The 24,020-nt window shown below is 45.0% G+C and overlaps 1 protein-coding gene across 4 annotated transcripts in view; it reads right to left on the bottom strand.

The window, feature by feature from the left end:
• luzp1 (leucine zipper protein 1) overlaps window positions 1–24,020 on the bottom strand; it is a 60,016-nt gene that overhangs the window by 19,357 nt on the left and 16,639 nt on the right. For 3 of the 4 annotated variants that reach the window (XM_036150509.1, XM_036150508.1, XM_036150506.1), the window contains exon 2: window positions 9,023–9,073. The exons of the other annotated variant lie outside the window; for it this stretch is intronic. The gene's annotated coding sequence lies outside the window, so the exon portion shown is untranslated. The remainder of the gene's footprint in view (window positions 1–9,022; window positions 9,074–24,020) is intronic. 4 annotated transcript variants of the gene reach the window in all.

Below are 24,020 nucleotides of genomic sequence, written 5' to 3' on the forward strand. Positions count from 1 at the left end.
GAATAAATAAGAGCGACGCGCTTTGAACGCACGCGTTTTAATCGCGTTCGTCTTTCCTCGATGTCTGGCGGTTTAGCGATCCTCAGGAGACGAAGTCGTAGGGACAGAGAGACAGAGACACCTTTCGACTCGGCGTTCTTCATCCGGAGGAATGTTCTCAGCGAGTTACAGACCAAGATTTTCCTCTGTTGTCTTCGGCCAGTTGCTTGGCACCACACTTGTCCTCCTCCATTGATCCTCTTCCAGCCGACTGAAAATACAACAGGAGACCCTCATAAATCTGTCAGAGGCAGATTTGGTCCGAGGTGGAAAGTATTTCAGCTCAGGGCTGCAGAACGAGGCTCGGGGAAAAACTTAACCGCTGAAAAATAAAGCAAGGAGGCTGTTAAAGTGTTCACCTGAGTCACAGCACTGTGCACCCCCCCCACCCTGAGACATGGTGGTGGCAGCATCATGCTGCGAGGATGAACCTGTTAGAGGTTGGGAAAGAGGGAAGTCTAGAATGTAGACGGTTTAGGTGAAAGTATATTCATGTTTTAGAAGGGCCTAGTCAAAGCCCGGAGCCTAGCTCTAGCTGAAAATGTGTAGCAGGGCTGTTTGCAGACGCTCTCCGGCCAAAACCTAAGGAGCGAAGGACAAAAACCTTCAGTCTGCAGACGCTGAAAGCTGGTAGAGAGTCAACGGTAAAACCCGGTGGCTGCAGGCAAACCGTGGATGGAGGTGTCTCAGGGTACGACTGGGTCTGCACACCTGATCTCAGGTGTGTCTTATCATCAGAGCCAATCATAACAGGTCTCTTTAGTGAGTTTTGGATCTTAACCAGATCCATCCATCGTCCCCCGCTCATCCCAGATCGGCTCCCAGTGGGACGCGTCTGGTTGGGCCTTCCTGATCAGATGCCGACTCACCTCCAGGTGATAAGCTGCATAAACGTTTAACAGCGTAACGTGGACCTCCATCCCGACACGACGTTCCTCCACATGGACTCGGGCTGCTGCTGTGAAGCTGCGGGATTAAAACCAGACTCGCTTCGCCGGAGGAACGCTCGGAAAAGGCCACAATGTTGACATGTTGGTTATTTACTAACGAAGTCCCACAGGCAAACATGACCTGAGAGATTTCAGATGTTTTCCTGATGAGCAGCACGTGAGAACGCAGAGGCGGCTCCTCCTGTGGGGTTCTGAAGCGTTCCCAGACCACCAGAAACCGACCGTCCTGGGATTTAATGCGACACAAAGTGGTGAATAATTGTGAAGGAGGAGGAAAAACGTTTAAAAATGTCTAATTTTTTTGCATTTATAGTTAGCCCCCCCCCCCCCCCGGATATGAACTTTGTAGAACCATGCAGGTCTTTGGAGGTTTGTCTTCACCAGTGTTGCACGCCAAAAAGTTTATTTTCTCTTCCAAAAATGTTGTTTAGCCCCTGTCAGATGTAGGTTTGGGCTTTAACTAGGCCATTCTGACACATTGATAGTAATCTGGACATCTGGGGTGCGTAAAAATTTCAGTACCAACAGGCTAATATGAAAAATACAAAATAATTTAATGGTGAATCACTTTCTTTTCAGCTGCTCAACCATAAATTCAACATGCAACATTTTAAATAGCCAGAAAGAAAGAAAAAAGAAAGTAGGTCTGAAAAAAACTTTTTTTTGTTTGTTTATTTTGTTACAAAACTTGTTCATCTGCAACAACTCGACTCGCCGTGGGCCCAATCAAATCTGTACCATATGTGAACTGCAGTTGTCCAGATTGGACACCCGTGATCTAAACCATCTCGTTTGCAGCTCTGGCTTTACGTTTAGCGCCGTCGTGGATAGCCTCAAACGTTTTACCGCCTCCATCGGGTTTATTTCCTGTATAAAGGCTGCGTCCCCACAGCACCATGCTGCCATCACCACGTCTTACCGGGGCGTTTTTCTTACACGACACTTTTAAACCCAACGTTGAATTTCAATCCCAGGTGACCTCAGCACCTTCCTCCGCCGCTGCGTCCCAACCGGGCGGCTGTCCATGCGTGCAGCTGGGAAGCGCCTTGAACATAAGGCCGTTTAACGCCGTCGCGGAGTAAAACTGAAACGTCTTGATGTGGCTGCAGCTTAGCAAGAGAGTTCTATCAACCGATCCAGGATTTCTTAAAAACCCAAACACACACACATACCAAGGTCACGACCATAAACCATATAATTAAAGCTCTAAGGCCCGGCTCGTTGCCTTCGGTACATTTTGTTCTCTTCATGAAAAAAAAAGAAAGAAAGAAACACTTGACATGGAGTTGGTTTTGAAGCTCCTCTGGTTCATAAACAGAGTAAAGGGGCCCGGGTCCAGTCAAAATGTCTGAAGTGTGTGGATGGATGCCGGCGCAGCGGCGGAACCACAGGATGGTGGCGACCTGAAGTTTGGCCGGCAATTTCCCGTTTTTCCAAGAAAAAGAAAGCCCGGCGTCCTTTAATGGTCGGTTTGCCATTTCCTGCGCCGTCGTGCTGCCTTTTATTTCATTTCTTTTTGTTTCTTGCCCTCTTTCAGTCCAGAAAAAAAACACCAACATGGGAGGTGAGCTGTAAGTTTCTGCAAGAACGCGGCTGAATTAAAATAAAGCTTCATTAAAGGGGATCCTGACCGAAAACGTGCCGACGTGTGGCGAAACCGTGGAGGTCAACAATACGTGTAGAAGAAGAGCAGCTTAGTTATAAAGAGGAAGAAAGCTGTCATCTGCTGGTTCTGGTCCACTGGGTTTTATCAGGTCCAAAATTCAGAGCCGCCATCTAGCAGACGTTCTACAGAACTTTATTTTCAATTCAATTAAATTTTATTTATATAGCGCCAATTCATGAAACATGTCATCCCAAGGCTCTCTCCAAAGTCAGCTTCCATCAGATCCTCCAGGTTGGTGAGAAAGTTTCCTCTCTAAGGAAACCCAGCAGGTTGCATCAAGTCTCTCCAAGCAGCATTCACTCCTCCTGAAAGAGCGTAGAGCCACAGTGGACAGTCGTCTGCATTGTTGATGGCTTTGCAGCAATCCCTCATACTGAGCATGCATGAAGCGACAGTGGAGAGGAAAACTCCCCTTTAACAGGGAGGAGAACCTCCAGCAGAACCAGAACCAGGCTCAGTGTGAACGGTCATTTATGCTTCCTTCGGTACCAGTATCGTCTTTAATCAGCATGGCAACGCCGACAAACCGGCCTCACCTAAAACCCAGAGAGAATCTATGGGTCAAGCAGCTGCAGGTCACCGTTAAAACAACCAGGACTTCCTCAGCAGAACCTCAGCCTGATCTCCACTGATGCAGTAGTTCACGCAAAAGGAGTCCAGACCGGGTACCGAGTGCAGATGCTGTGCAGAACGTGGAGATACTGACCAGTCGGACCACCTTTCTGCATTAAAATCCTTTGTGTTGGTTCGATGGAACATCACATGTTACTGAAACTGACAGAAACATATTAATCTGTGTGCAATGAATGAATAGGAGGTTCGCTTATGTTAACGGATCGTTTGAGCGGCAGCTGAGATGCATCTGATGCACATCAGAGTCAGATTTACTCTGAGACCTGCGATGGAAACACACCAGCATCTTCAGCCCTGAAGCCCAGAGGCTCGGCTGGATCTGGTTGTGCAGGAGGGCGGAGAAGAGGCGGAGGAGAAAAGCCAGAGAGGCTGAGACAGAAACATTGATGGTTATGAGACAGGCAGAGAGGTTCTGGTTCCTCTCGTTTTCTGATCCGACTGCAGGCCTGAGAGCTCCATGGTTCTGGTTCTAATCCCAGAGCCTGAATGTTGAAGGAAAATGTGTTCTGCAGCGTAAATCAGGGTTACAGCTACAAGTTGCTGCGATAAAAAGGAGCAAAGAGATAATATTAAACCGCTCAATAATAATAATAATAATAATAATAATAATAATAATAATAATAATAATAATAATAATAATAATAAGAGCCAGTCTGTCCCCAGTTTGTCCTGAAATGAACCAGAAGCTCGTCGGATCAGAAAAACCCCAAACAAATCCAAATGGAGAAAATGTTTTACTCTCTGCTGAAGTAAATAACCCCGGAAGTCCTGACACCTGGCCCCATGGACACCTGGCATCATGGACACCTGGCATCATGGACACCTGGCCCCATGGACACCTGGCATCATGGACACCTGGCGCATCAGGGACACCTGGGGCATCAGGGACACCTGGCGCCTCAGGGACACCTGGCATCATGGACACCTGGCATCAGGGACACCTGGCGCCTCAGGGACACATGGCATCATGGACACCTGGCATCATGGACACCTGGCGCATCAGGGACACCTGGCGCATCATGGACACCTGGCATCAGGGACACCTGGCGCCTCAGGGACACATGGCATCATGGACACCTGGCATCATGGACACATGGCATCATGGACACCTGGCATCATGGACACATGGCATCAGGGACACCTGGCATCAGGGACACCTGGCATCAGGGACACCTGGCATCAGGGACACCTGGCCCCATGGACACCTGGCATCAGGGACACCTGGCATCAGGGACACCTGGCATCAGGGACACCTGGCATCATGGACACCTGGCATCATGGACACCTGGCCCCATGGACACCTGGCCCCAGGGACACCTGGAATCATGGACACCTGGCATCAGGGACACCTGGCCCCATGGACACCTGGCATCAGGGACACCTGGCATCAGGGACACCTGGCGCATCAGGGACACCTGGCATCAGGGACACCTGGCGCCTCAGGGACACCTGGCATCATGGACACATGGCATCATGGACACCTGGCATCATGGACACCTGGCATCAGGGACACCTGGCATCAGGGACACCTGGGGCATCAGGGACACCTGGGGCATCAGGGACACCTGGGGCATCAGGGACACCTGGCGCCTCAGGGAGACCTGGCATCATGGACACCTGGCATCAGGGACACCTGGCGCCTCAGGGACACATGGCATCATGGACACCTGGCATCAGGGACACCTGGGGCATCAGGGACACCTGGGGCATCAGGGACACCTGGCGCCTCAGGGACACCTGGCATCATGGACACCTGGCATCAGGGACACCTGGCGCCTCAGGGACACCTGGCGCCTCAGGGACACCTGGCATCATGGACACCTGGCATCAGGGACACCTGGCGCCTCAGGGACACATGGCATCATGGACACCTGGCATCATGGACACATGGCATCATGGACACCTGGCATCAGGGACACCTGGCATCAGGGACACCTGGCATCATGGACACCTGGCCCCATGGACACCTGGCCCCAGGGACACCTGGCATCATGGACACCTGGCCCCATGGACACCTGGCATCAGGGACACCTGGCATCAGGGACACCTGGCATCAGGGACACATGGCATCATGGACACATGGCATCATGGACACCTGGCATCATGGACACATGGCATCAGGGACACATGGCATCATGGACACCTGGCATCATGGACACATGGCATCATGGACACATGGCATCAGGGACACCTGGCATCATGGACACCTGGCATCATGGACACATGGCATCATGGACACATGGCATCATGGACACCTGGCATCATGGACACATGGCATCATGGACACCTGGCATCATGGACACCTGGCGCATCAGGGACACCTGGGGCATCAGGGACACCTGACATCAGGGACACCTGGCCCCAGGGACACCTGGCATCATAGACACCTGGCATCAGGGACACCTGGCATCAGGGACACCTGGCATCAGGGACACCTGGCATCAGGGACACCTGGCATCAGGGCCATTAGAAGTTCAAGCTTTCAAAAGTGGATCTTCCAGATTTAATTTAATCCATACATGCATGAACTGGCCGTGCGTATTGCGTAATGTTCTGTAGAACCTGTAATTATTCCGGCTCTGTGTACATAATCGTCGCAGAGGAAGCTTAGAAACACCGGGATACGAACCCACCAGCTTCTGGATGTGTGAGACTTCGAGTGCGAACACTTTGACAAACACTCGGCTTTACTGTGCATCAGCCTCCAATAAAACTCTGTAAATGTTTAACACTCCAGAGACGTGGCGTCACGCAGGAGGGAGGAGCTGGACGGTAATTATCCAACAGCCTGAAGCTAAGTGAACTGCTTAGAATAACGAGGGAAAATTAAATGTATTTTATGTCCAAAATCTATGATCAATAATAAAAGCATCAACTTTAAGAGTTCATATGAACCCAAACTGCCCCAGTAAAACAAAATCTGCATAAAAAGATGCTCAACTACATAATTCAAAACACACTAAATAACATAAACAAGTGGAAATGCTGACAGAGCAATGTGAGAGGGACTGATCTCCCCGGAGGAGGAACTCCCTGACCTGCCGTTAAAGAGGCGCGAGCGGTCCGGCCCGGCGCTGTCCTTCATACCCATTTAAAACTCCAGCAAACAGCTGCTCAAACACTCTGCAGCAGATGTCAGCTGAAGTCTCCAAATCCAGCCGAGGAGGACCGGCAGCAGCTTGAGTCACACAATGAGCTGCTGCAGCAGGAATGCGAGAGCACGAGTGTCGCCGTTTCACACCGATAAGGGAACATGAAAACAACACAACATGATCACACTTGTCAGATCCAACCCGGAGCAGCTGGCTGTCTGCGGACGTCTGGGTGAATCTGCATGAGTCAACCTGACGACGGTTTATTATTAAAAAACACCAAGATGTCAACAAACCAAAGGACTTTTATCACAATTCTTCATTCAAGTCCTGCTTTTCAGCTCTGCTAGAGGAAAAGCTTAACTAAAATCTGGAGAAAACTGGTAAAACAACAACTTTATTTTCCAGACAATGCAGAGCATTCTGCTTTTTAACAGATGCTTAAACCTGCTGTTGATTCAGTGAAACACACGCGTTTGATTAGCCGGACCCTGATGATTCACGTTGGTCAATAAATAATTAAACAGGTCACATCTGAGGTTACGTCTATGAGGACTCAGAAATTACCTACATGTGTCCGGATTTATTAAATCCAGCCGTATAAACAGAACCGTTCCAGTCCAAGATGAGTGGTTAAAACAATGCTCTAGAGTCCAGTTGCTGCAGTCCCTCATGCTGAGGCTGCACGTGGCGACAGTGGACAAGAAACCCTCCTTTTAAACAGGAAGTAACCTCCAGCGGAACCAGAACCTGACTCGGTGTGAGGCAGCCAGAACACAAAGCAGAACTGATCCAGGATGTCTTGGTGCATCACTGCAGCAGGAAGGAAAGCATCCTGGGGGGTGCGGGTAGAGTACCAGGAGGTAGTGACAGTGCAAAGAAGAGATGCCGCTCATACAGACCACAAGGTACGCTCTGTGGTTCTGATAAAAACAACCAAACATGCAGGTCCTGAGGAGCAAGCATTACGAATCAGGACGGAGACGCGGACCCAGAGTAATGGCACCAGGTGACTAAAGCAAACAGGAAACGCCTCCATCTGACCTCAAACAACCTGGGAGAGATCCGACCACAAACAGTGCTGCGTGCGCGCTAACCCGGCTGCTCCATACGCTGCAGAACCCGTAGGCGTGTCACTGCTGCGTGACGGACGGAACCGCGCCGCCGAACGGAAACAGGCGCACAGAGGGGCGTGGAGAGGCAAGCAGTGGGAAGAATGGGAGGAGACGTTCAGGAGGGGAGGAAAGAAAAGAAAACGGGGATAAAGTTCAGAAAATGAGCAACAAGAAGCAGAAGCGTCCTTTTTAAAAAGGCCAGAGCTCAGTTTGTCCCTTCTGGGTTACCGTAAGTCTACGGCTTATATTAATTTACATCCTACAGATTCATACAATATTATAATAATAAAAGGATAACGATGTCACTCGTCCAATAAAAATGCAAATGGGTAAACTTAGGGCGGAACCGTATCAGGAAAAGTTGCGATATGCGGTAATATTAGTAAATGATTGTGATAAATACAGAAAGAAACTGAAGCGTTAATGTTATGATTCTGCTTCATAATCACAGCAAACATAAGAGCCCAGATAATGAGTCGGCTTCTAAACAACAAAAACATGCACAATAGGGAAAAGGTCGCCTGTCCAACTTTTAATGTTTTGGCAATTAAACAACTAAGTTTCTTATCGACTTTGCCACCTCTTCATCTTCTCAAACTTTTTTTACCATGTGGTAAAAAAACAAAAGTCAGCAAATATTTATTTAATTAGCCTGAAGGTGCTTAAATAATTAGCTTATTGCAATCCAGGCAGTTCTTTGCAATATGCAGTTTATGATCCACAATATTACGATGACAATAAATTAGCGATATATTGTGCAGCCCACAGAATGGGTTTGTTCTCTAAATGGGGTCAAAGTAGGCCATGAACTGTTAACATATGGAGCCTTGCAGGAGTAGATTTTTATATTGGGTTAAACTTCTTTGCAATCTGTAGGTTTTTACGACCACAGACTTCAATGCATTTCATGTGCATTTAACAGGTTAGCCCTGCAACTAATAGATGCATCCCTCCTCCAACACACCTGAGTCTGATTTCCCTCATCAGCATCCTGTCCGTCAGCTCTGCAGAGCCACTCATTGGAGTCAGGTGTGCTGGAGACGAGATGAACCTAAAACCTGCAGGATAGCACCTCTGACACAAAACTAATTACTGAATAATATTCAAAAAAGGAAGGAACAGGGTCTGAAACGTCTTAAAAACAAAAATGTAAAAAGCGCAGCTTGCATATTACTACCAGCGCTTCAAGCTGCAGGTCTTTCGGGGCAAATCTGCAGACCAACATGTTTTGGTCTTTCCAAAGTAGCTCAGTCAGATTGGATGGAGAGCATCTAGGAATTTGCCTCGTCAAACATTCTCAGTTAGATTTAGGCCCAGGCTTTGACTAGGCCATTGAAACACACAAATCCACTTTAATCTAATCCCTCTCATTGCATCTCTGGTCTAAATGACCACAACTGGGAACGCCTGGGGTTATAATGTGACAAATAGAGAAAAACCTTAATGTTTTTCTGTTTATTTTTGCAAGGTTGCTCTTTGCAAACCCGGAAAAAGGAGAAAATCAGAGCAGTGGGCGACTCGACTTACTTCAACGTTTTATCTTCAGGACGTTACACTGCTCTCCACAGACTCTCCATCCTGTGGTTGGAACACACAAAGAGGGCGAGAGGTTAGCAAAACCGGAGCGCTGCTCGTTAGAATATCAGCACGCACGCTCCAGCCGTGCCTCACAGACGTCATCGGGTGCAGTTGGCAGGAGCTGGAGGCTGCAGCGGGGCTGACAATACAGCCACTGTGGAGGAGATTGTTCACAGTCAAGCTAACCGGCTAACGGGTGAGCTAACGGCTCAGATATGGGACACATTCAGAGGCTCTGCAACACACTCATGCATGAGCAGACAGGCAATGTTTGGCCAGGACAACAGAAGGTCCTATTCAGCTGTCTGCGGAGGATCTTTCATACACATACCATTATCTTAATCATCATCAACATCCTAGAAGCTCTCATCTGCTTCGGAAACACGAGCGCACACACACACACACAACACACAAAGAGCGCGCCACGACAGTAGCACTTCCACATGTTTGGTTAAAGCAGGGAGAGATTCAAGTCTGGAGTGAATTTAAATGGATGAGGGAAGGAGAGGATTCTGTATCCTGCAACAAAACCCAGGAACAGGATTTCCACCTGTCAGACTCCTGCTTTTTTAGTTTCAGATCAATATTTTTATTTCCAAAAGATTACCTGAGTAGATATAAAAGGCAGCTTTCAAACAATGATTTAATTTAAAAAGGAGGAAAATCTACCCAAACCAACGCGGGCTGATGTGAAAAACATCTTTCCCTTCACCCTAATGAGTGGTTGTTTCACCCTCGGCAGAAAAAAAAAAAAAACAACAACAATTTTTCCAGCATGTCAATGTCATAACACAGGATCTCAGCAGGACCTGGGTCGGGATTTGACTAGGCCGCTCTTTTTCTTTTTTTCTTTTTGAAGGCCACTTAGCAGTGAACTAGCAGCTCGTCTTTGGGTCGTTGTCCAGATGTATAACCCATGTGTTCCCAAACTGATGTCAGACCTTCAGGATTTTCTGTTAGAGAGCAGAATAATAACCCATGTGTTCATAAACTGATAGAGAGCAGAATTGCAAGTTGTCTGGATGCAGTCCCAGACCCTCGTGTCCACCATGTTGGACTGTAGGTGAGAACTTTTCCTTGATTTGCTGTTAGGTTTAGACCAGATGTAGCAGGACTCAACCCTCCTAAACCGTCCACTAAATTATCAAGATGTTAATTAGTAAATATTCAGGTTCTTTTTGGTCTTCCTTCCTTATTGTTGAATCTCAGACCTTAACCCAGGTGGTTCTGGGCTCTTCTCTGACCTCCTGGATGGGTCCCTGATGAGCTCTTGGAGTAATTCTGGTAGGTAGACCTCTGCCGGGAAGGTTCTCCACTGTTCCACGTGTTCTCCAACTGTGGATCAGGGTTCTTATTGTGGTTCTCCAGGAGTCACCGACATTAGAAATGGTTTTCTGCCCCTTTCCAGACAAAGATGTCACCAATGATGTTTCTCATCTGTTCCTGAAGTTCTCTAAATGAGCCACGACGTGTTGGTTTTGGAGATTGTTTAGCCTACTTCGTGTTGGCAGACTGGTTCCCATTGGAGGAATTTCTTCATTTTGCAGATCATCATAGTTAATATATGCTATTTAACAAAGAGGGCAATTACTTTTTCCACATAGGAGCAGGTTGGTTTAGATAGATTTTTCCATTTGCAAACTACAAAAGTGAAAATAAAGAGCAAAATACCTTTTCACAGCACTTTGCATTTGTAATTATGAACTACTAAAGAAGTACAAGTCAATTATTAATGTTTTATCTTGATTTTTTGTGCAAGAAGAAGGAAACAGGAAGAAATCTGGGAAGAGCTTCAATATATGAAAAGCAATTTTCACTAATGATTACAAAAAGAAGTGGTGCAGAACAAAGCAGGGAGGCGGGGACAGGTGACGTCCTCAGAGGGACTACAAGTGATGGACATGGAGCAGGAGGCTAGTAGTTCCTCCTGCCAGTCTCAGCGCCTCTTTTTGTGTCATCCAGCTTGTGTCTGCCGGTCTCTCTTCTTCTCAGGACGGAGACAGCTGTCCCTCCCCGCTCTCAGCCAGCTTTAGTCAGACCCACAACATCAGCACACGGGATTTGCTGAATCATTCCACTTTCTCACGCTACACGCCGATCCTTCAACGCTGCACTCAGCCAAGCGTGTGATTCTGCTGAGCACCACAAGACACACGGGTGTGTGTGTGTTTTGAGGGTGGGGGTGGGTGCAATCAAAGAAAAAAAAATGTGATTTTACTAAAAAGATTTGTCACTTCCCTTATTTCAGTCAGCAGGACCGTCAGCGCCTGCGTCAGCCTCTGAGCTGCCAGAGGAGCCCGTTTACTCTCAGTACGTCATTCACAACGTTCTGCATTCTGTTAAAGAGCCTTACAAAAGCATGCAACCATTAACTTCTATATATTTCATTGGGGTTTTATGTCCTAAACAAACACAAAGTGGTGCATAATTGTGAAGAGGATGGAAAAATGTTAATCTGAAAGTTGTGGCGTGCTTTTAAAACACACCTCTGCCTGATTGTGTGGGGTAGGCCTGGCTTTTTAGAAACATTTCACCCATTCTTTGCTAAATTGCTTAGATTCATTAAGATTGGATGCAGAGTATGTGTGAACATCAATTTCCTAATCTTGTCATAGATTCTCAGTTACTTTGACTAGGCCATCCTAATACTTAACTCTGCTTATATCTAAGCCATCCCATATTATATCTGACTACATGTTCAGGCTGGTTCTCCTGCTGGAAGGTGAACCTCCACCCAACACTGCAAAAAGGGATCTAAAAGTAAGCAAAATTCTCTTGAAATGAGTGTATTTTTCCTTAAATTTGAGCAGGTAAATAAGACGTTTTGCCAATGGAATAACATTTTTGCACTTAAAATAAGAACAATTATCTCCATCATCTCATTTCAAGTGCAGGATATCTAATTATCTTATTTAAAGGGTAAAAATACTCATACCATTGGCAAATAGTCTTATTTAGCTGGTCAAATCAAGGGAAATATACTCATTTCAAGAAAATTTTACTTATTTTAGTTCCCTTTTTGCAGAGCAGTCTCAAGTCTCATGCAGCCTGCAACAGGTTTTCCTCCAGGATGGTCCTGGATTTAAGCTCCATCCATCTTCCCATCAACCCTGACCTGCTTCCCTGTTCCTGAGGACAAACACGGTTTGATTGTGGGAATGATTTCTTCTGAGTGATATACAGCATTTTCCCTAAAAACACTATAGAATCTTGCGTGCAGGTGAAAAGATTTATTTTTGCTCCCACCCGAGCAAAAATGCTCAGGAGATGCAGCAGACATGTGGACAAAAGGTCCACATGGCTTGTGGCAAACTGCAAAGAGGACTTTGATGGCTTTTTTGCAAGAATGATTTCCTTTTTGCCAATTTGCCATTAGGTTAAAATATGTTAAGACCATTACTATTAATCGTCTTGTTAGTGGGTTCTTCCATCAGAGCTTTAGATCTCTGCAGCTCCTCCAGAGCCTCCATGGTCCTCCTGCTTCTCTGATCAATGCTCTCCTGGTCCAGCCTGTCAGTCCAGGTGGACGTCCATGTCCTGGTAGGTCTGCAGGTGGTCCATCCTCTCTCCAGGTCCAGATGATGATCAGAGCTCTGGATGTTGTTGTAGAACCTGATCCTGCTGTACACTGGACCAGAACTTCCTCCCTGAGCTATCTGCTGGGTTCCTTGATCTACATGATGCTGGTTGATCTCTAATGTTCTCTGAAGAACCCCTGAGGTCAGAAACAGGACAGCTATGCTGAGATTAAATCACACACAGCTGGGCTCTAATTAAGTGACTAACATGGTCATCAAAATAATGGATGTCTTGATATAATCAATGCTAAACAAAAAGGGATTATTCAAAGACACGCATTTGAGTCTAAACATAAAATAACCTGTTCACATTTGCCCAAATTGGTGCCATTCTTTGGACCGCAGCACCAAAAGAGACACTCAGCCTCCATGTAGCCGCTGATCTCAACATGAGACGAGCAACTTTCAGAGGAACTTTATAAGTTAGAACCGTATGGGTCTGCAACGTTTGAAATCCAAAAAGCCATTTTTCTTTCAGTGCACCCCATCACTTATTTCATTAATTTCTCTTTGAATCAATAAAGTTGTATTTGAATTTAATTTAGAGCTGCATAGCAACTTGTCGTAATGATAAACATCTAATGTAGGAAATGTGTCGTCATTTCTACAGAGCCATTTCTAGGTTTTTCTGTGGGATGTTAATATTTGTGGAAAATAATGCAAGGCAAGCACTCATTAAGTTTCCAACCTTATGACAAGGAAACCTTGATCCAAAGATTGATCTCAAAAATATTATTGGTACTTTTACTGTCATTCTCTTGTGGATATCAAATGCAATATTTTCATTAAACAACTGAAAATGTGTTATTTTTTTCTGTACTTAAAGCTAGAGTCGGCGATTTTTCTGGAAGTTTCCCCGTTCCTTTTTGAATAACTGTGCATGTGCAAGACCGTCTGACCTCACTTTTCACATGGATCACATCTTAAAAATCTCCCAAATACACTCTGGTCTTATTATTTCCTACTGAGGCCTTCCGCTGTTAGCACTGGCTAACAGCAATGCTAACCACTAAGCTAACCGCTAAGTTAGCCGCTAAGCTAACCAGATACATGAACACTAGAAGTGTGCATGCGCAGCCAGCAAGCGGAAACTAACAAGGAACGAGCACGGACATTGGCGTTAGGCAAGCGCGTCAGAATGACGGCATGTGGAACAACCAGTAGATAAAGTCATACCCACAGAACATGAGGGACAGAGGGGGTGAGAACAGGAACAAAACTCTGCTGACCAATCACTGCTATTCGGACCGAACGGCAGGGATTGGTTGAGTTTTTACAGACATGCAGCTCCTCCAGAAAATAATTCTTTTAACCTCCTTTTTGTGCATACATAATGTATTTACTACCTTCCGGATGGAAGGATCATTTTACCAAGTATAACAAAAAGTGTTTCTGAACAGGATTACCAACTATAGCTTTAAACATTACTTGGTTGTTTATAATTTTTATAACGAGTCATGTGGAAGGTCCAAAAAACCACTTGGGGCTCCAGAGCCGCAGGTTGTAGACCCCCCCGAGTTAGACATACATGAAGGAAAAAAATGCTAAACAATGCTACATGCTAGCTGCATTATCGCTACTTGCTAACAATACAACAATGATGTTGGAGAGCCAATTAAAAAAGGTCAGTAAACCTCCTGTAGCTCTAACAGTGATGTAGGAAGCCTGCCGGATGACCGAAGCTAACGCTATTTAAATATTAGCCTAATGGACGCGCCAAGTGATTGGTTCTGTTGGTCTGAGCTCCCCATTGAAAAGCGGTTCTGCTCCATTCTGCTGCTTGCGGTACGAATCAACGCAGGAGAACATTAATCAAACGTTCTCAGTTGGGTAATAAATAGTGAAGCAATAAAACAAACCAGTGCACCCCCTCCCACTTCTCTGTTTGGTGGTAACGTTACTGGAGGCTAATGCGGCTAATGCTAACACATATTAGCAAATTTACCAGGCAGGCAAGAATTGTACAGGGTTACTGCTGAATATGTTTGCATGGACCAGATCCTGGTTTACACAGAAAATATATGTTTTCTATACATCAGACAGAAATACACATCATTTTAATTTAGAAAATTTTCCTTCAGATAGTTCCAATAAAACATAACTGCACAACTGAATCAAAGGGACTTATTTCCATAGAAGATGTTATCATGTCTATCGTTTTGTCACACAGGAAACTAACTGTGTAATTTAAGTGTCAAAGTAAAAATGTTGTCATCTTATAATTAATCATGTTTTTTTCTGCCCCCAAGCAGAATAAAACATTGTTGCTGCGGCATCAGAAACTTTAAAGTCATTTTATTAGGAGCAGATAAATTTAGTATAGCCCCTGTGATCGCCGTAGGTAATTGGTTACACAGGATTTTATTTGTGGTGTCAGAGTAAATGGGGATGAACAAAACGACACATCCAACATTGATTTTTGTATTTGTAAAACAATCTTTTGTGCATCAGTGGAACATCTCGTCAGCCACTGAAAAGGCCTTTCAGGCTGCCATTTGCAGCGGCTAAGAGAAAATCCGAGCTGTCCATGCAAGCTTTCCATTTTAACTGAACTTCAGCGATGTGTTTGTGTTTCGCTGTCCCTGCTTGCATCATTATTTAGAAATCAGCTGCAGCCATCACACCCAGACTAGTTTCTCTAAGACTTTGTAGCACTTCCAGTCCTGACATGTACCTACCTACAGTGCGCCCGAGCCCGAAAGAACGCGGCATGCCTTTTCTCCGTAAAGGGCAACGGCAGCAAAGACGAGCAATGGAGGCAGCAAGCCTGAATTACATGACTTTACAACAAAACGAACCCTTAAAAACAAGAGGACAGGAAGGAACACATTTTTAGACAGATAAACGAATGAAGGAAGAGGAAGCAAAGAGCTAATGTTCATTTTCCTCCAGTGGAGAACATTTCATAGCCTTAAATCCCATCCTGGCTTTCAGTGGCCAGGCGGGCCTCGTTTGCATGGGAGCCCATTTCCTGTGTGTGATTAGGGGGAGAGTGAGCAATGCATGTGTGTGTGTGTGTGTCTGCGTGCACTGGGGGCTGCAGTTCAGCAGGGTCTGCGGTTGTTTTGTCTGCTAAGGAGGAAAGGAATGCCCAAATCAAACACAGTGAACAGAACGCAGAGCGAGACCGAGAGAAACGCGAAGGAGAAGGAAAATAAATCTGATAAATGGGATGAAAAGAGATTTAAACGAATAAGTTCCTGAGATATGCAAATATGCAAGTGATAAAAAAAACTGGTTTAAAGTAGAACAAGAAGGCTGATTTTTCATTTGCTGCCACTTAGATCAGCAAACAGCATTCCTCCTACTGCCATTTGCATTCTAGCAGCGCAGCAAGGTGGGGTGAAACCCTCACCCTCAAACCGATGAGCTGTCAGATGGAAAACCATTTAAATCCTAAGCTTGACCGTGAACCTGAAGAACCAGCCCTAATATTTAATAATTAAGTGCAGCGCTCCCTGCTCTACAAAGAACAGCCGGGACATTCCCACGCTACCGTCGATTTACCGACAGCTACTCATTATTCAGCCCCAGTGACAGCTAGCAACGTCACAGCGCAGCTTTGGTGGAGTTGTCGCACAGCGCAGCCACACGGGGAACAGCCCAGCATGTAAACTCAGCCAAATCTGGGAGATGCAACACACCCCGGGGATCGGCAACTTTGACTCGATCAAGAAAACTCGTTCTGGGTCGCCGCTTTAAGCATCCACGTGGGATTTCCCCCGAGATTCACTACAAGCACAACAGAATCCACGGCGTGAGCTTTGCAGCAATGCATGTGGCTCAGGCAAACTGGGTCATCCAATCAGAGATCGCTAGAAGCAAGATGCCGAGTTTCAGGTGAGCCAAGAAGCAGTAACAGAGGTTACTGAAGGTCACAGTGAAAAATGGGCCTTAGACAGACATGCATCCAGAGCTTAAATCCACAATCTTCAGCCTGATCGGCCCTGACTGGTGACCCGACTCAAAAACATCAGAGAACCAAAGATCTATAAGCGCAAACAGGTGATAGGAACAATAACGCTCTTTGGTGTGGACGTTTTACTGCAGGAAGAGGATTTGATGCTACCCATTTTTAGCATCAGTAAGGAGTTTATAGGTCAGACGAAGCAGAAAATATGCATAAAATCAGTAAAAAAACAAACAAACAGGTACTGTAGCCAGGCTGCAAGAGAGTACGATACTTTGAGTTGATAACAGGAAGGATGACAAATGTAATGCAAAGTAACTTTCAGGTTTTAGGAAAGCTCAGATCCAACGTAAGGGTCTGCATCACAGAGAGACTCCCGCCATGTTAGCTAAGCGCCAGTATAAATTTAATTATTCAGCGCTTTTCTAGCCACATTCATCTAATCACATTAATGCCTTGCCAAGTAACAAATACACACATGGCAGGAAGAAGCTGGAATCAAACCCAAAACTTTCAAACTGCAAGACTTCTACCTACTGAAGCAACTCTGCTTGTGTCTTATGTGTCACATTTATAATTGAGAGGTTGTTGTAAAATAATGGGACTTAAGTCTCGTCAAAATAGAGATTTTTTTTTTTTTAAAGAGATGTAAGACTATATTGTTTATATCAAGATGACCTATGTTGGGTTATAATTATAATTTTATGTATTCCAATACATAATATTTCAGCCGTTTCTCATGTTTATCTAAAGCTGTTTGTTTAAAAATGCGCCTGTGACACATTAGAGATAAAGCTTTGATTCAGAGACGCCTTTTTCTAATTACTTTATGAAAAGAAAAAACATATTGAGCTAAATATTGTATATCGGCATTCAGCTTTTTGGTCCACATCACTCATCCCTACTGGGACTCCTCTTCCACACGGAAGCGTTTACTTATCCTAATATGCAGTAAAGAAGTAAAGGAAATGCTGTTCTTAGAACTTCTCAGGTTAAAGATCTTAAAAAAAGGGGAAAATCAAAGAGGAAAAGTAAGCTAAGCTTTACAAAAACTGCAGAAAATGGCCACAAAATCCTGATCATTGCGTCACTAGCAGCTTAAGAACAAGAGGATTATCTAAGGGGAAACAGTTTCTTTGCTCATTTCCTGACTGAGTTGGCTTTAACTTTATCAACAGTTAAACCAGCATTAATCTGATCTACATTTGAAACAAACCAATTGTTATAATATACCACATTTTACCCTGCCTTCTTCCTAGTACCCTTTTGCCTTCAGAACCGCCTTAATCCTTCATGGCAAAGATTCAACAAGGTACTGGAAACATTCCTCAGACTTTGGTCCATATTGACATGATAGCGTCACACTGATGCTGCAGATTTGTCTATTGGATTGAGATCTGGTGACTGTGGAGGCCATTTGAGTACAGTGAACTCACTGATCAAGAAACCAGTGTGAGATGATTTGTGTTTTATGACGTGTTGCATTATTATCCTGCTGGAAGTATCCATCAGAAGATGGTTCACTGTGTTCATAAAGGGAAGGAGATGGTCAGCAACACTTCTCAGGTAGGCTGTGCCGTTGACACGATGCTCTACTGGTACCAAGGAGCCCAAAGCCTGAACCGCTGATATGAGGCAGGATGGATCCATGCTTTCATGTTGTTGACGTCAGATTCTGACCCTACCATCTGACTGTCGCAGCAGAAATCAAGACTCGTCAGACCCGTCAACGTTTTTACAATCTTCTATTGTCCAGTTTAGGTGAGTAAATTGTAGCCTCAGTTTCCTGTTCTTAGCTGACAGGAGTGAAGTCTTCTGCTGCTGTAGCCCGTCCGCCTCATAAGGCCCGTTTACACTTTTTTAACCGAGCCGAGACCAGTCCGAGCTCGGTAACCGAGATAACTCTTGTGTGTAAACGGTCAGCAGACTGAACCGGACCGCGCTAACTGCAGACCAGTTCCTGAGGAGGTCTCGGACTGTTTTTTTTTTTTTATCCCGGTTATCTGATAACAAAGACACATGAGCAGACCGCATCATCCCCTTACAGTCAGCTGACTGTCTGCGGTTTTTCCGGCGTGTCTGGCTGCACGTCCCGATTCACACTCCATTCAGACAAATTTCAGACATTCATAATAATACTAGCTTCCTTACCGTGCCACACGGTTTCCAGAGATGATTCTGCTTAGCAGTGTGATGAACCTCAGCGTCTGTCGTTGTTTCCTGCGTCTGTAAATCCTTATTAGACGTTCGTTTGTCTCATCCACGTCCCAAAAGCCGACTCTGTCTAACCATAACATCCTGAATGTTACGGGCGCCGCCATTTTGATTTGCTCGGTCACGTTTTCAATCCCAGAGAGCGGTAGTACCGCAGATCGCCACTAGGAGGCAAGGAGCAACCAAGGAACCGGGATAGTGTGGTGTGTAAACGGTCGTCTTAGCTTGGTTAACTGATCCAAGCTCAGACTGGTCTCGGCTCGGCTAAAAACGTTTAGTGTATACGGGCCTTTTGTCCGACGCGTTGTACGTTCAGAGACGCTCTTCTGCAGACCTCGGTTGTAACGAGCGGTTATCTGAGTTACTGCTGCCTTCCTATCAGCTCCAACCAGTCTGGCCATTCTCCTCTGACCTCTGGCATCAACGAGGCATTTACACCCACAGAACCGCCGCTCTCTGGATATTCTCTCTTTTTCAGACCATTCTCTGTAAACCCTAGAGATGGTTGTGGGTGAAAATCCCGGTAGATCAGCAGTTTCTGAAATACTCTGTCCAGCCTGTCTGGCACCAACAACCATGCCACGTTCACTTAAATCACCTTTTTCCTTCGTTCTGATACTCTGAACGGCAGCAGCTTGTCTCGACCATGTCTAAATGCATTGAGTTCCCACCATGTGATTGGCTCATTAGAAGTCTGCATTAACAAGCAGTTGGACAGGTGTACCTAATGAAGTGGGCAGTGAGAACTTATATATAAAAATTCCTCTGTGGATTGTGCTGCCAAGTTCAGTTAGCAAACACTTCCTGGTTTTGTGTGTGCATGCTGGACTCTGCCCATGCAGGAGTGGAGCTGTTCCTTGACTGGCGGAGCAGAATTGATAGGCCGCTATTGTTTCCTTTTAAGGGCAGCTGTGTCTCAAAAAGCTTGGCATGGCTGGGAAGACAGACGCAGACGGCTGGCAGGAGAGATAAAACACCAATTCAACCACATTCTTCTATGTGGTCCACACCTAGAGCTGGAGAGGGAGCGAAGTTACACAGGGATGAGAAAGATGTGGATTCGACAATCTGCGTCACTTCTTTATTTTGTTAAACTTTATTTTAACTGGTCAGGGTGTTGTAGGAGATGGGAGGGGGAGGGGGGGGGGCAACAAGGAAGCTGAAGGAAAAGCACCAAAAATAACAATGGAGAACAAACATGTATGACTAGAGGGAGGAAATGCCACCAGCTTTTCCTTCCTTACAGATACTCAAACATTTGTCCCAAAGAAAGCTAACACAAACAACACACAGAGTCCTAAGGATGAAACTAAGAACACCCCGACACACTCCAGTGCTGCCGAGCAAACGCTCCTCATCAACAAGAATGGTGGATCGTAAGAAAGTGTTGCTGGTTTTCTGCCTGGAAGTTAAAACAAAGCCAAGATGGAAAAACAGCGGCAATGCTGCCCATTCACCTCAGGTGGGCTAACGGCCTTTTATAAACTACTGGAAGCACCTTTTTCTATAGCCAGGATGATTTTTCACAACTATAAAAAGTTTAGGGAGTCCCAATAAATTAACTAAAAGGTTCAGAAGGTGCAATTTTCAGAGAAATGGCACAAAAAAAACAAACACCAAGAACGACACAGCAGACTCCACAGGCCTCGGCTAGCATGTTAAACGTTAAAGTTCATAGCATGACGGGTAGATAAATGTTTGGATAAGTTGATTTAAAAAAAAACAAAATAATAATAATAATTAATAATAATAAAATAATAAAATAATAATAATAATAATAATAATAATAATAATAATAATAATAATAATAATATGGCAGCACGACTTACCATACAAAGCTGCATCTTAACGAACCAAAAGCTTTCCAGCACAACGCTCTTTGGACACGTCCCAATCAAAGTCCGTTTTATATATAAAGCACATTTAAAGTGCTGTATTTTACTGAAACAGATCAAACCAAAACAAATAAATAATAGAAAATAATGACAAACAATAAAAGCAGAATAAAACGTACCACAAGGACTAGAGATGCAGCGGTCTGATACCCAGATAGGATATCGGGTCCGATATCAACTAATTAGCTGGATCGGATATCGGATGATTGACGCCGTTGGCAAATTCAGCACCACAAACTAAAATAAGCACCTCCAAAAGCACCATGCTAAAGAACATGCAGCATTTTTTTAAACAATGTTTATGTAGAGCCGGTACACAGTTCATTCGTTCATCAGTATCGGATCGCCGATGCGCTGAGCCCAGGTATCGGTACCGGATTGGAACAGATCGGTGCACCTCTAACAAAGACTGTGGTAAAATAAAACAGAGCGGCACAACAAACTCACCGGAAATAAGCGTTGTATTAAGAGAGAGTGGAAAAGAGCAGCAGAAGAAGCCAGTCTATTTAATGGCAAACGTGTTGCACAATGTTTTCTAAGCTGTTGCTTAACACATGGTTCCTGATCAACAAGGTTTTGCGTGGATGGTTTGGCTCTACATGGAGATAAATCTGACAGTCGTCTGCGTAGTAGTGAGCAGAGATCCCATGATCCTAGATTAAAATCTATGACCATCAGCCTGTCAGCTAAAGCTTTGTTCAAGATAACGACCCGAAACATTTTGCCACAACAATGGGAGAGATTGATAAAAAGTCAGATAAAAAGCAACTACTTTGAGGAATTGCTGCGTAATGTACAAGCTGTTGAATCATGGGATGTACTTAGTTTTTCCCCCACTGGGAGTAATTTATCTTCTTCCTCAGTCAGTATGCAAGCATTTCCCAAAAAGGAAACCCGAACTTCTTTGACACCAACATCCACACGGCAACTTCTACTCTGAATAGGGTCAGCGTGTCCGGTGTTTTTAGCTAATTTACAAACCAATTCCATTTGACAAATTTAAGTTTCTGCAAAACGCAACAATTTAAAGTCAAAATGCAATAATTTAAAAACAGGGAAGAGACAGAGGCGTCTGAAGGACGGATGGTAAAACACGCCTGGTATTCTGCTGAGTTGGTGCATGAATGAGTGACTTGAGACTGTTAAAGAGATTCCTGTGGAGGCTTCTGTGTCTGCAGGACCACGAGGCCATACGTAACGCACGCTGTGATTTTTATCATGCCTCGCCTCTGTGCAGCAGCTGGCCCAAGGTTACCTTCTGTGGCTCAACGGTGAGACGATGGAGGCAAAAGAAAACGGCTCAGAGGAGAACGTGATGCTGCCTCCACGTCCAGACCGGCTCTCCTGAAAACAAACCTGCAGAGATCACGCAGAGAAATACTCCTACACTGATAAAAGCTTCGCTGACCTGCGGTTATACTCTAAAAAGGTCGGTTACAGCTAGTTTAACTTACCGGCCTTATTAACACTGCCTCGCAAAAGTATTCACACCCTGACACGTGTCTCCAAATCTTTCTACACGAGGACAAGAGTAGAGCTTTTGGGCTGATTGTGCATTGTTGTTAAGGCCAATAACCAACAATTACCGATATAATTTATATTATTTTTATTTGGCTACCACACCACTGACATTGCTTCAGTTAAGCACCAATCCTGTGCTCCATCACTGTCACATGACCAGACCAATATGGCCAACTTCTATCGGACCAATACAGGCATATTCCCTTGATCACAATCTGACAGACAGAATTATACCTACATTTATTTTTGTCTTGCTAAAATAATGCTGAAGTTAAGTTTTGATAATAACTAAATTGTGCGATCGAGCACGTGCATGACAGGTTATGTAAACAGAACAGCATGGCATGCAAGTGTTGACCATTTACATTAGAAAACATAATTTATCCGAGATGGAGCCATTAATGTCAAAGAAAACAAAGACAAATCGTTGGATGAAGCCTTGCTTCCTCCGCAGGATTGTCTTTATAGTCCGTTCCATTTGTCCTCGCCGGTAGTCGGAAAATTTAACAGGAACGGCCCCTAAAGTCAGAATGACTTTCCTATTAAGCCATTATATGAATGTCTTAATAGGAAAGAGAAACATCTTACAGCCCAGTTGTAAAACACAAGAGTCAGGACCAAAAGTCACGCTTTCTAAAGCCCAAAAGACATTCGTTATACGTCTATACAAAGAAGACAAACTCATCGACTGGAGCCGACGAGACAGAACAACCGGCTGCTGTAGAGTACCAACATTCCTCTCTCGGGGAACATGCATGTTTTTATGATCACAAGAAAAATAATCTGCACGAGGAATCTTACTGAGTGAGGGACTAAATGAGTGAGTGTGGGAAAGCGTCCAGCCGTTCACGAAGAAGCCGTGAAACATGCTGCGTGTCATTTAGCCTGTTTGCAAAGGAGGAGACTGAGAACCAACTTCTGGTCTCATTATTCCTGTTTTTTTTTTTTACACCAAGACAACCAAGACGTCTGACCTGCTTCTGATCAGTGAACAGAAGCTGCTGGTCTGCTGGGATCTCCACACGCAGCCTCAGGTTTACAGCGATGGTCTGAAGTAGAGAAAATGTGCATCTAGCTGCAGCCGTGAGGATGAAAAAGGCCTTGTAGATGTTAGAGGAGTCCGGCATCAGCAGCTTAGACAACCAAGGTATCTAGAATGCCTTCTGTAAGGTACAACATGTAGAAGCTTAAAGCAGATGAGCTACAGCAGCAGGCGGCCATAATTCACACAGACCCACCAGAACTGGACAACGGGTTGGAGAACGTTGTCTGGTCCGATGAGTCTGATGGTCGGGTCAGATTCTGGTGGAGCCAGCATGAAACATGGATCCTGCCTTGTAGTGACGGTTCAGGCTGGTGGAGGTGGTGTCCTGGTGTGGGGGGGTGGGGGGGGGGGGGGGGGGGGCATTTCCCCAGCAGACTTTGGGTCCCTCAGTACCACCTGAGCATCATTTAACCAACCTGATTATTGTTGCTAATAGCAACGCACCGATATGAAAATTTGGGTCGATATCGATTTGCGATATTAATATTGCTGTTCTGTCCGATAACCGATATGTGTGTGTGTGTGTGTATACACAAACATTTACGTGTCTGTGATGGTTACATATTGTAAAAGTTTGTACCGAATGAAAACTATTCCAACAGAATTTTTTGAATGTACTATTGTTTTTTTTATTTTTTTATCTCTACTTAATAAAAAACAAAAAACAAAAAAAAAAACAATGCATCACTGTCACTTTAACATAACCACATGACCAACCCCCCCCCCCCCCCCTTTAAACATAGATAATAGGGGCAACTAGCAGGAAATAAACATCGGTTGTTAC

The sequence above is a fragment of the Fundulus heteroclitus genome, chromosome 19 (genome assembly GCF_011125445.2).
Source record: "Fundulus heteroclitus isolate FHET01 chromosome 19, MU-UCD_Fhet_4.1, whole genome shotgun sequence".
NCBI classification, from domain to species: domain Eukaryota; kingdom Metazoa; phylum Chordata; class Actinopteri; order Cyprinodontiformes; family Fundulidae; genus Fundulus; species Fundulus heteroclitus.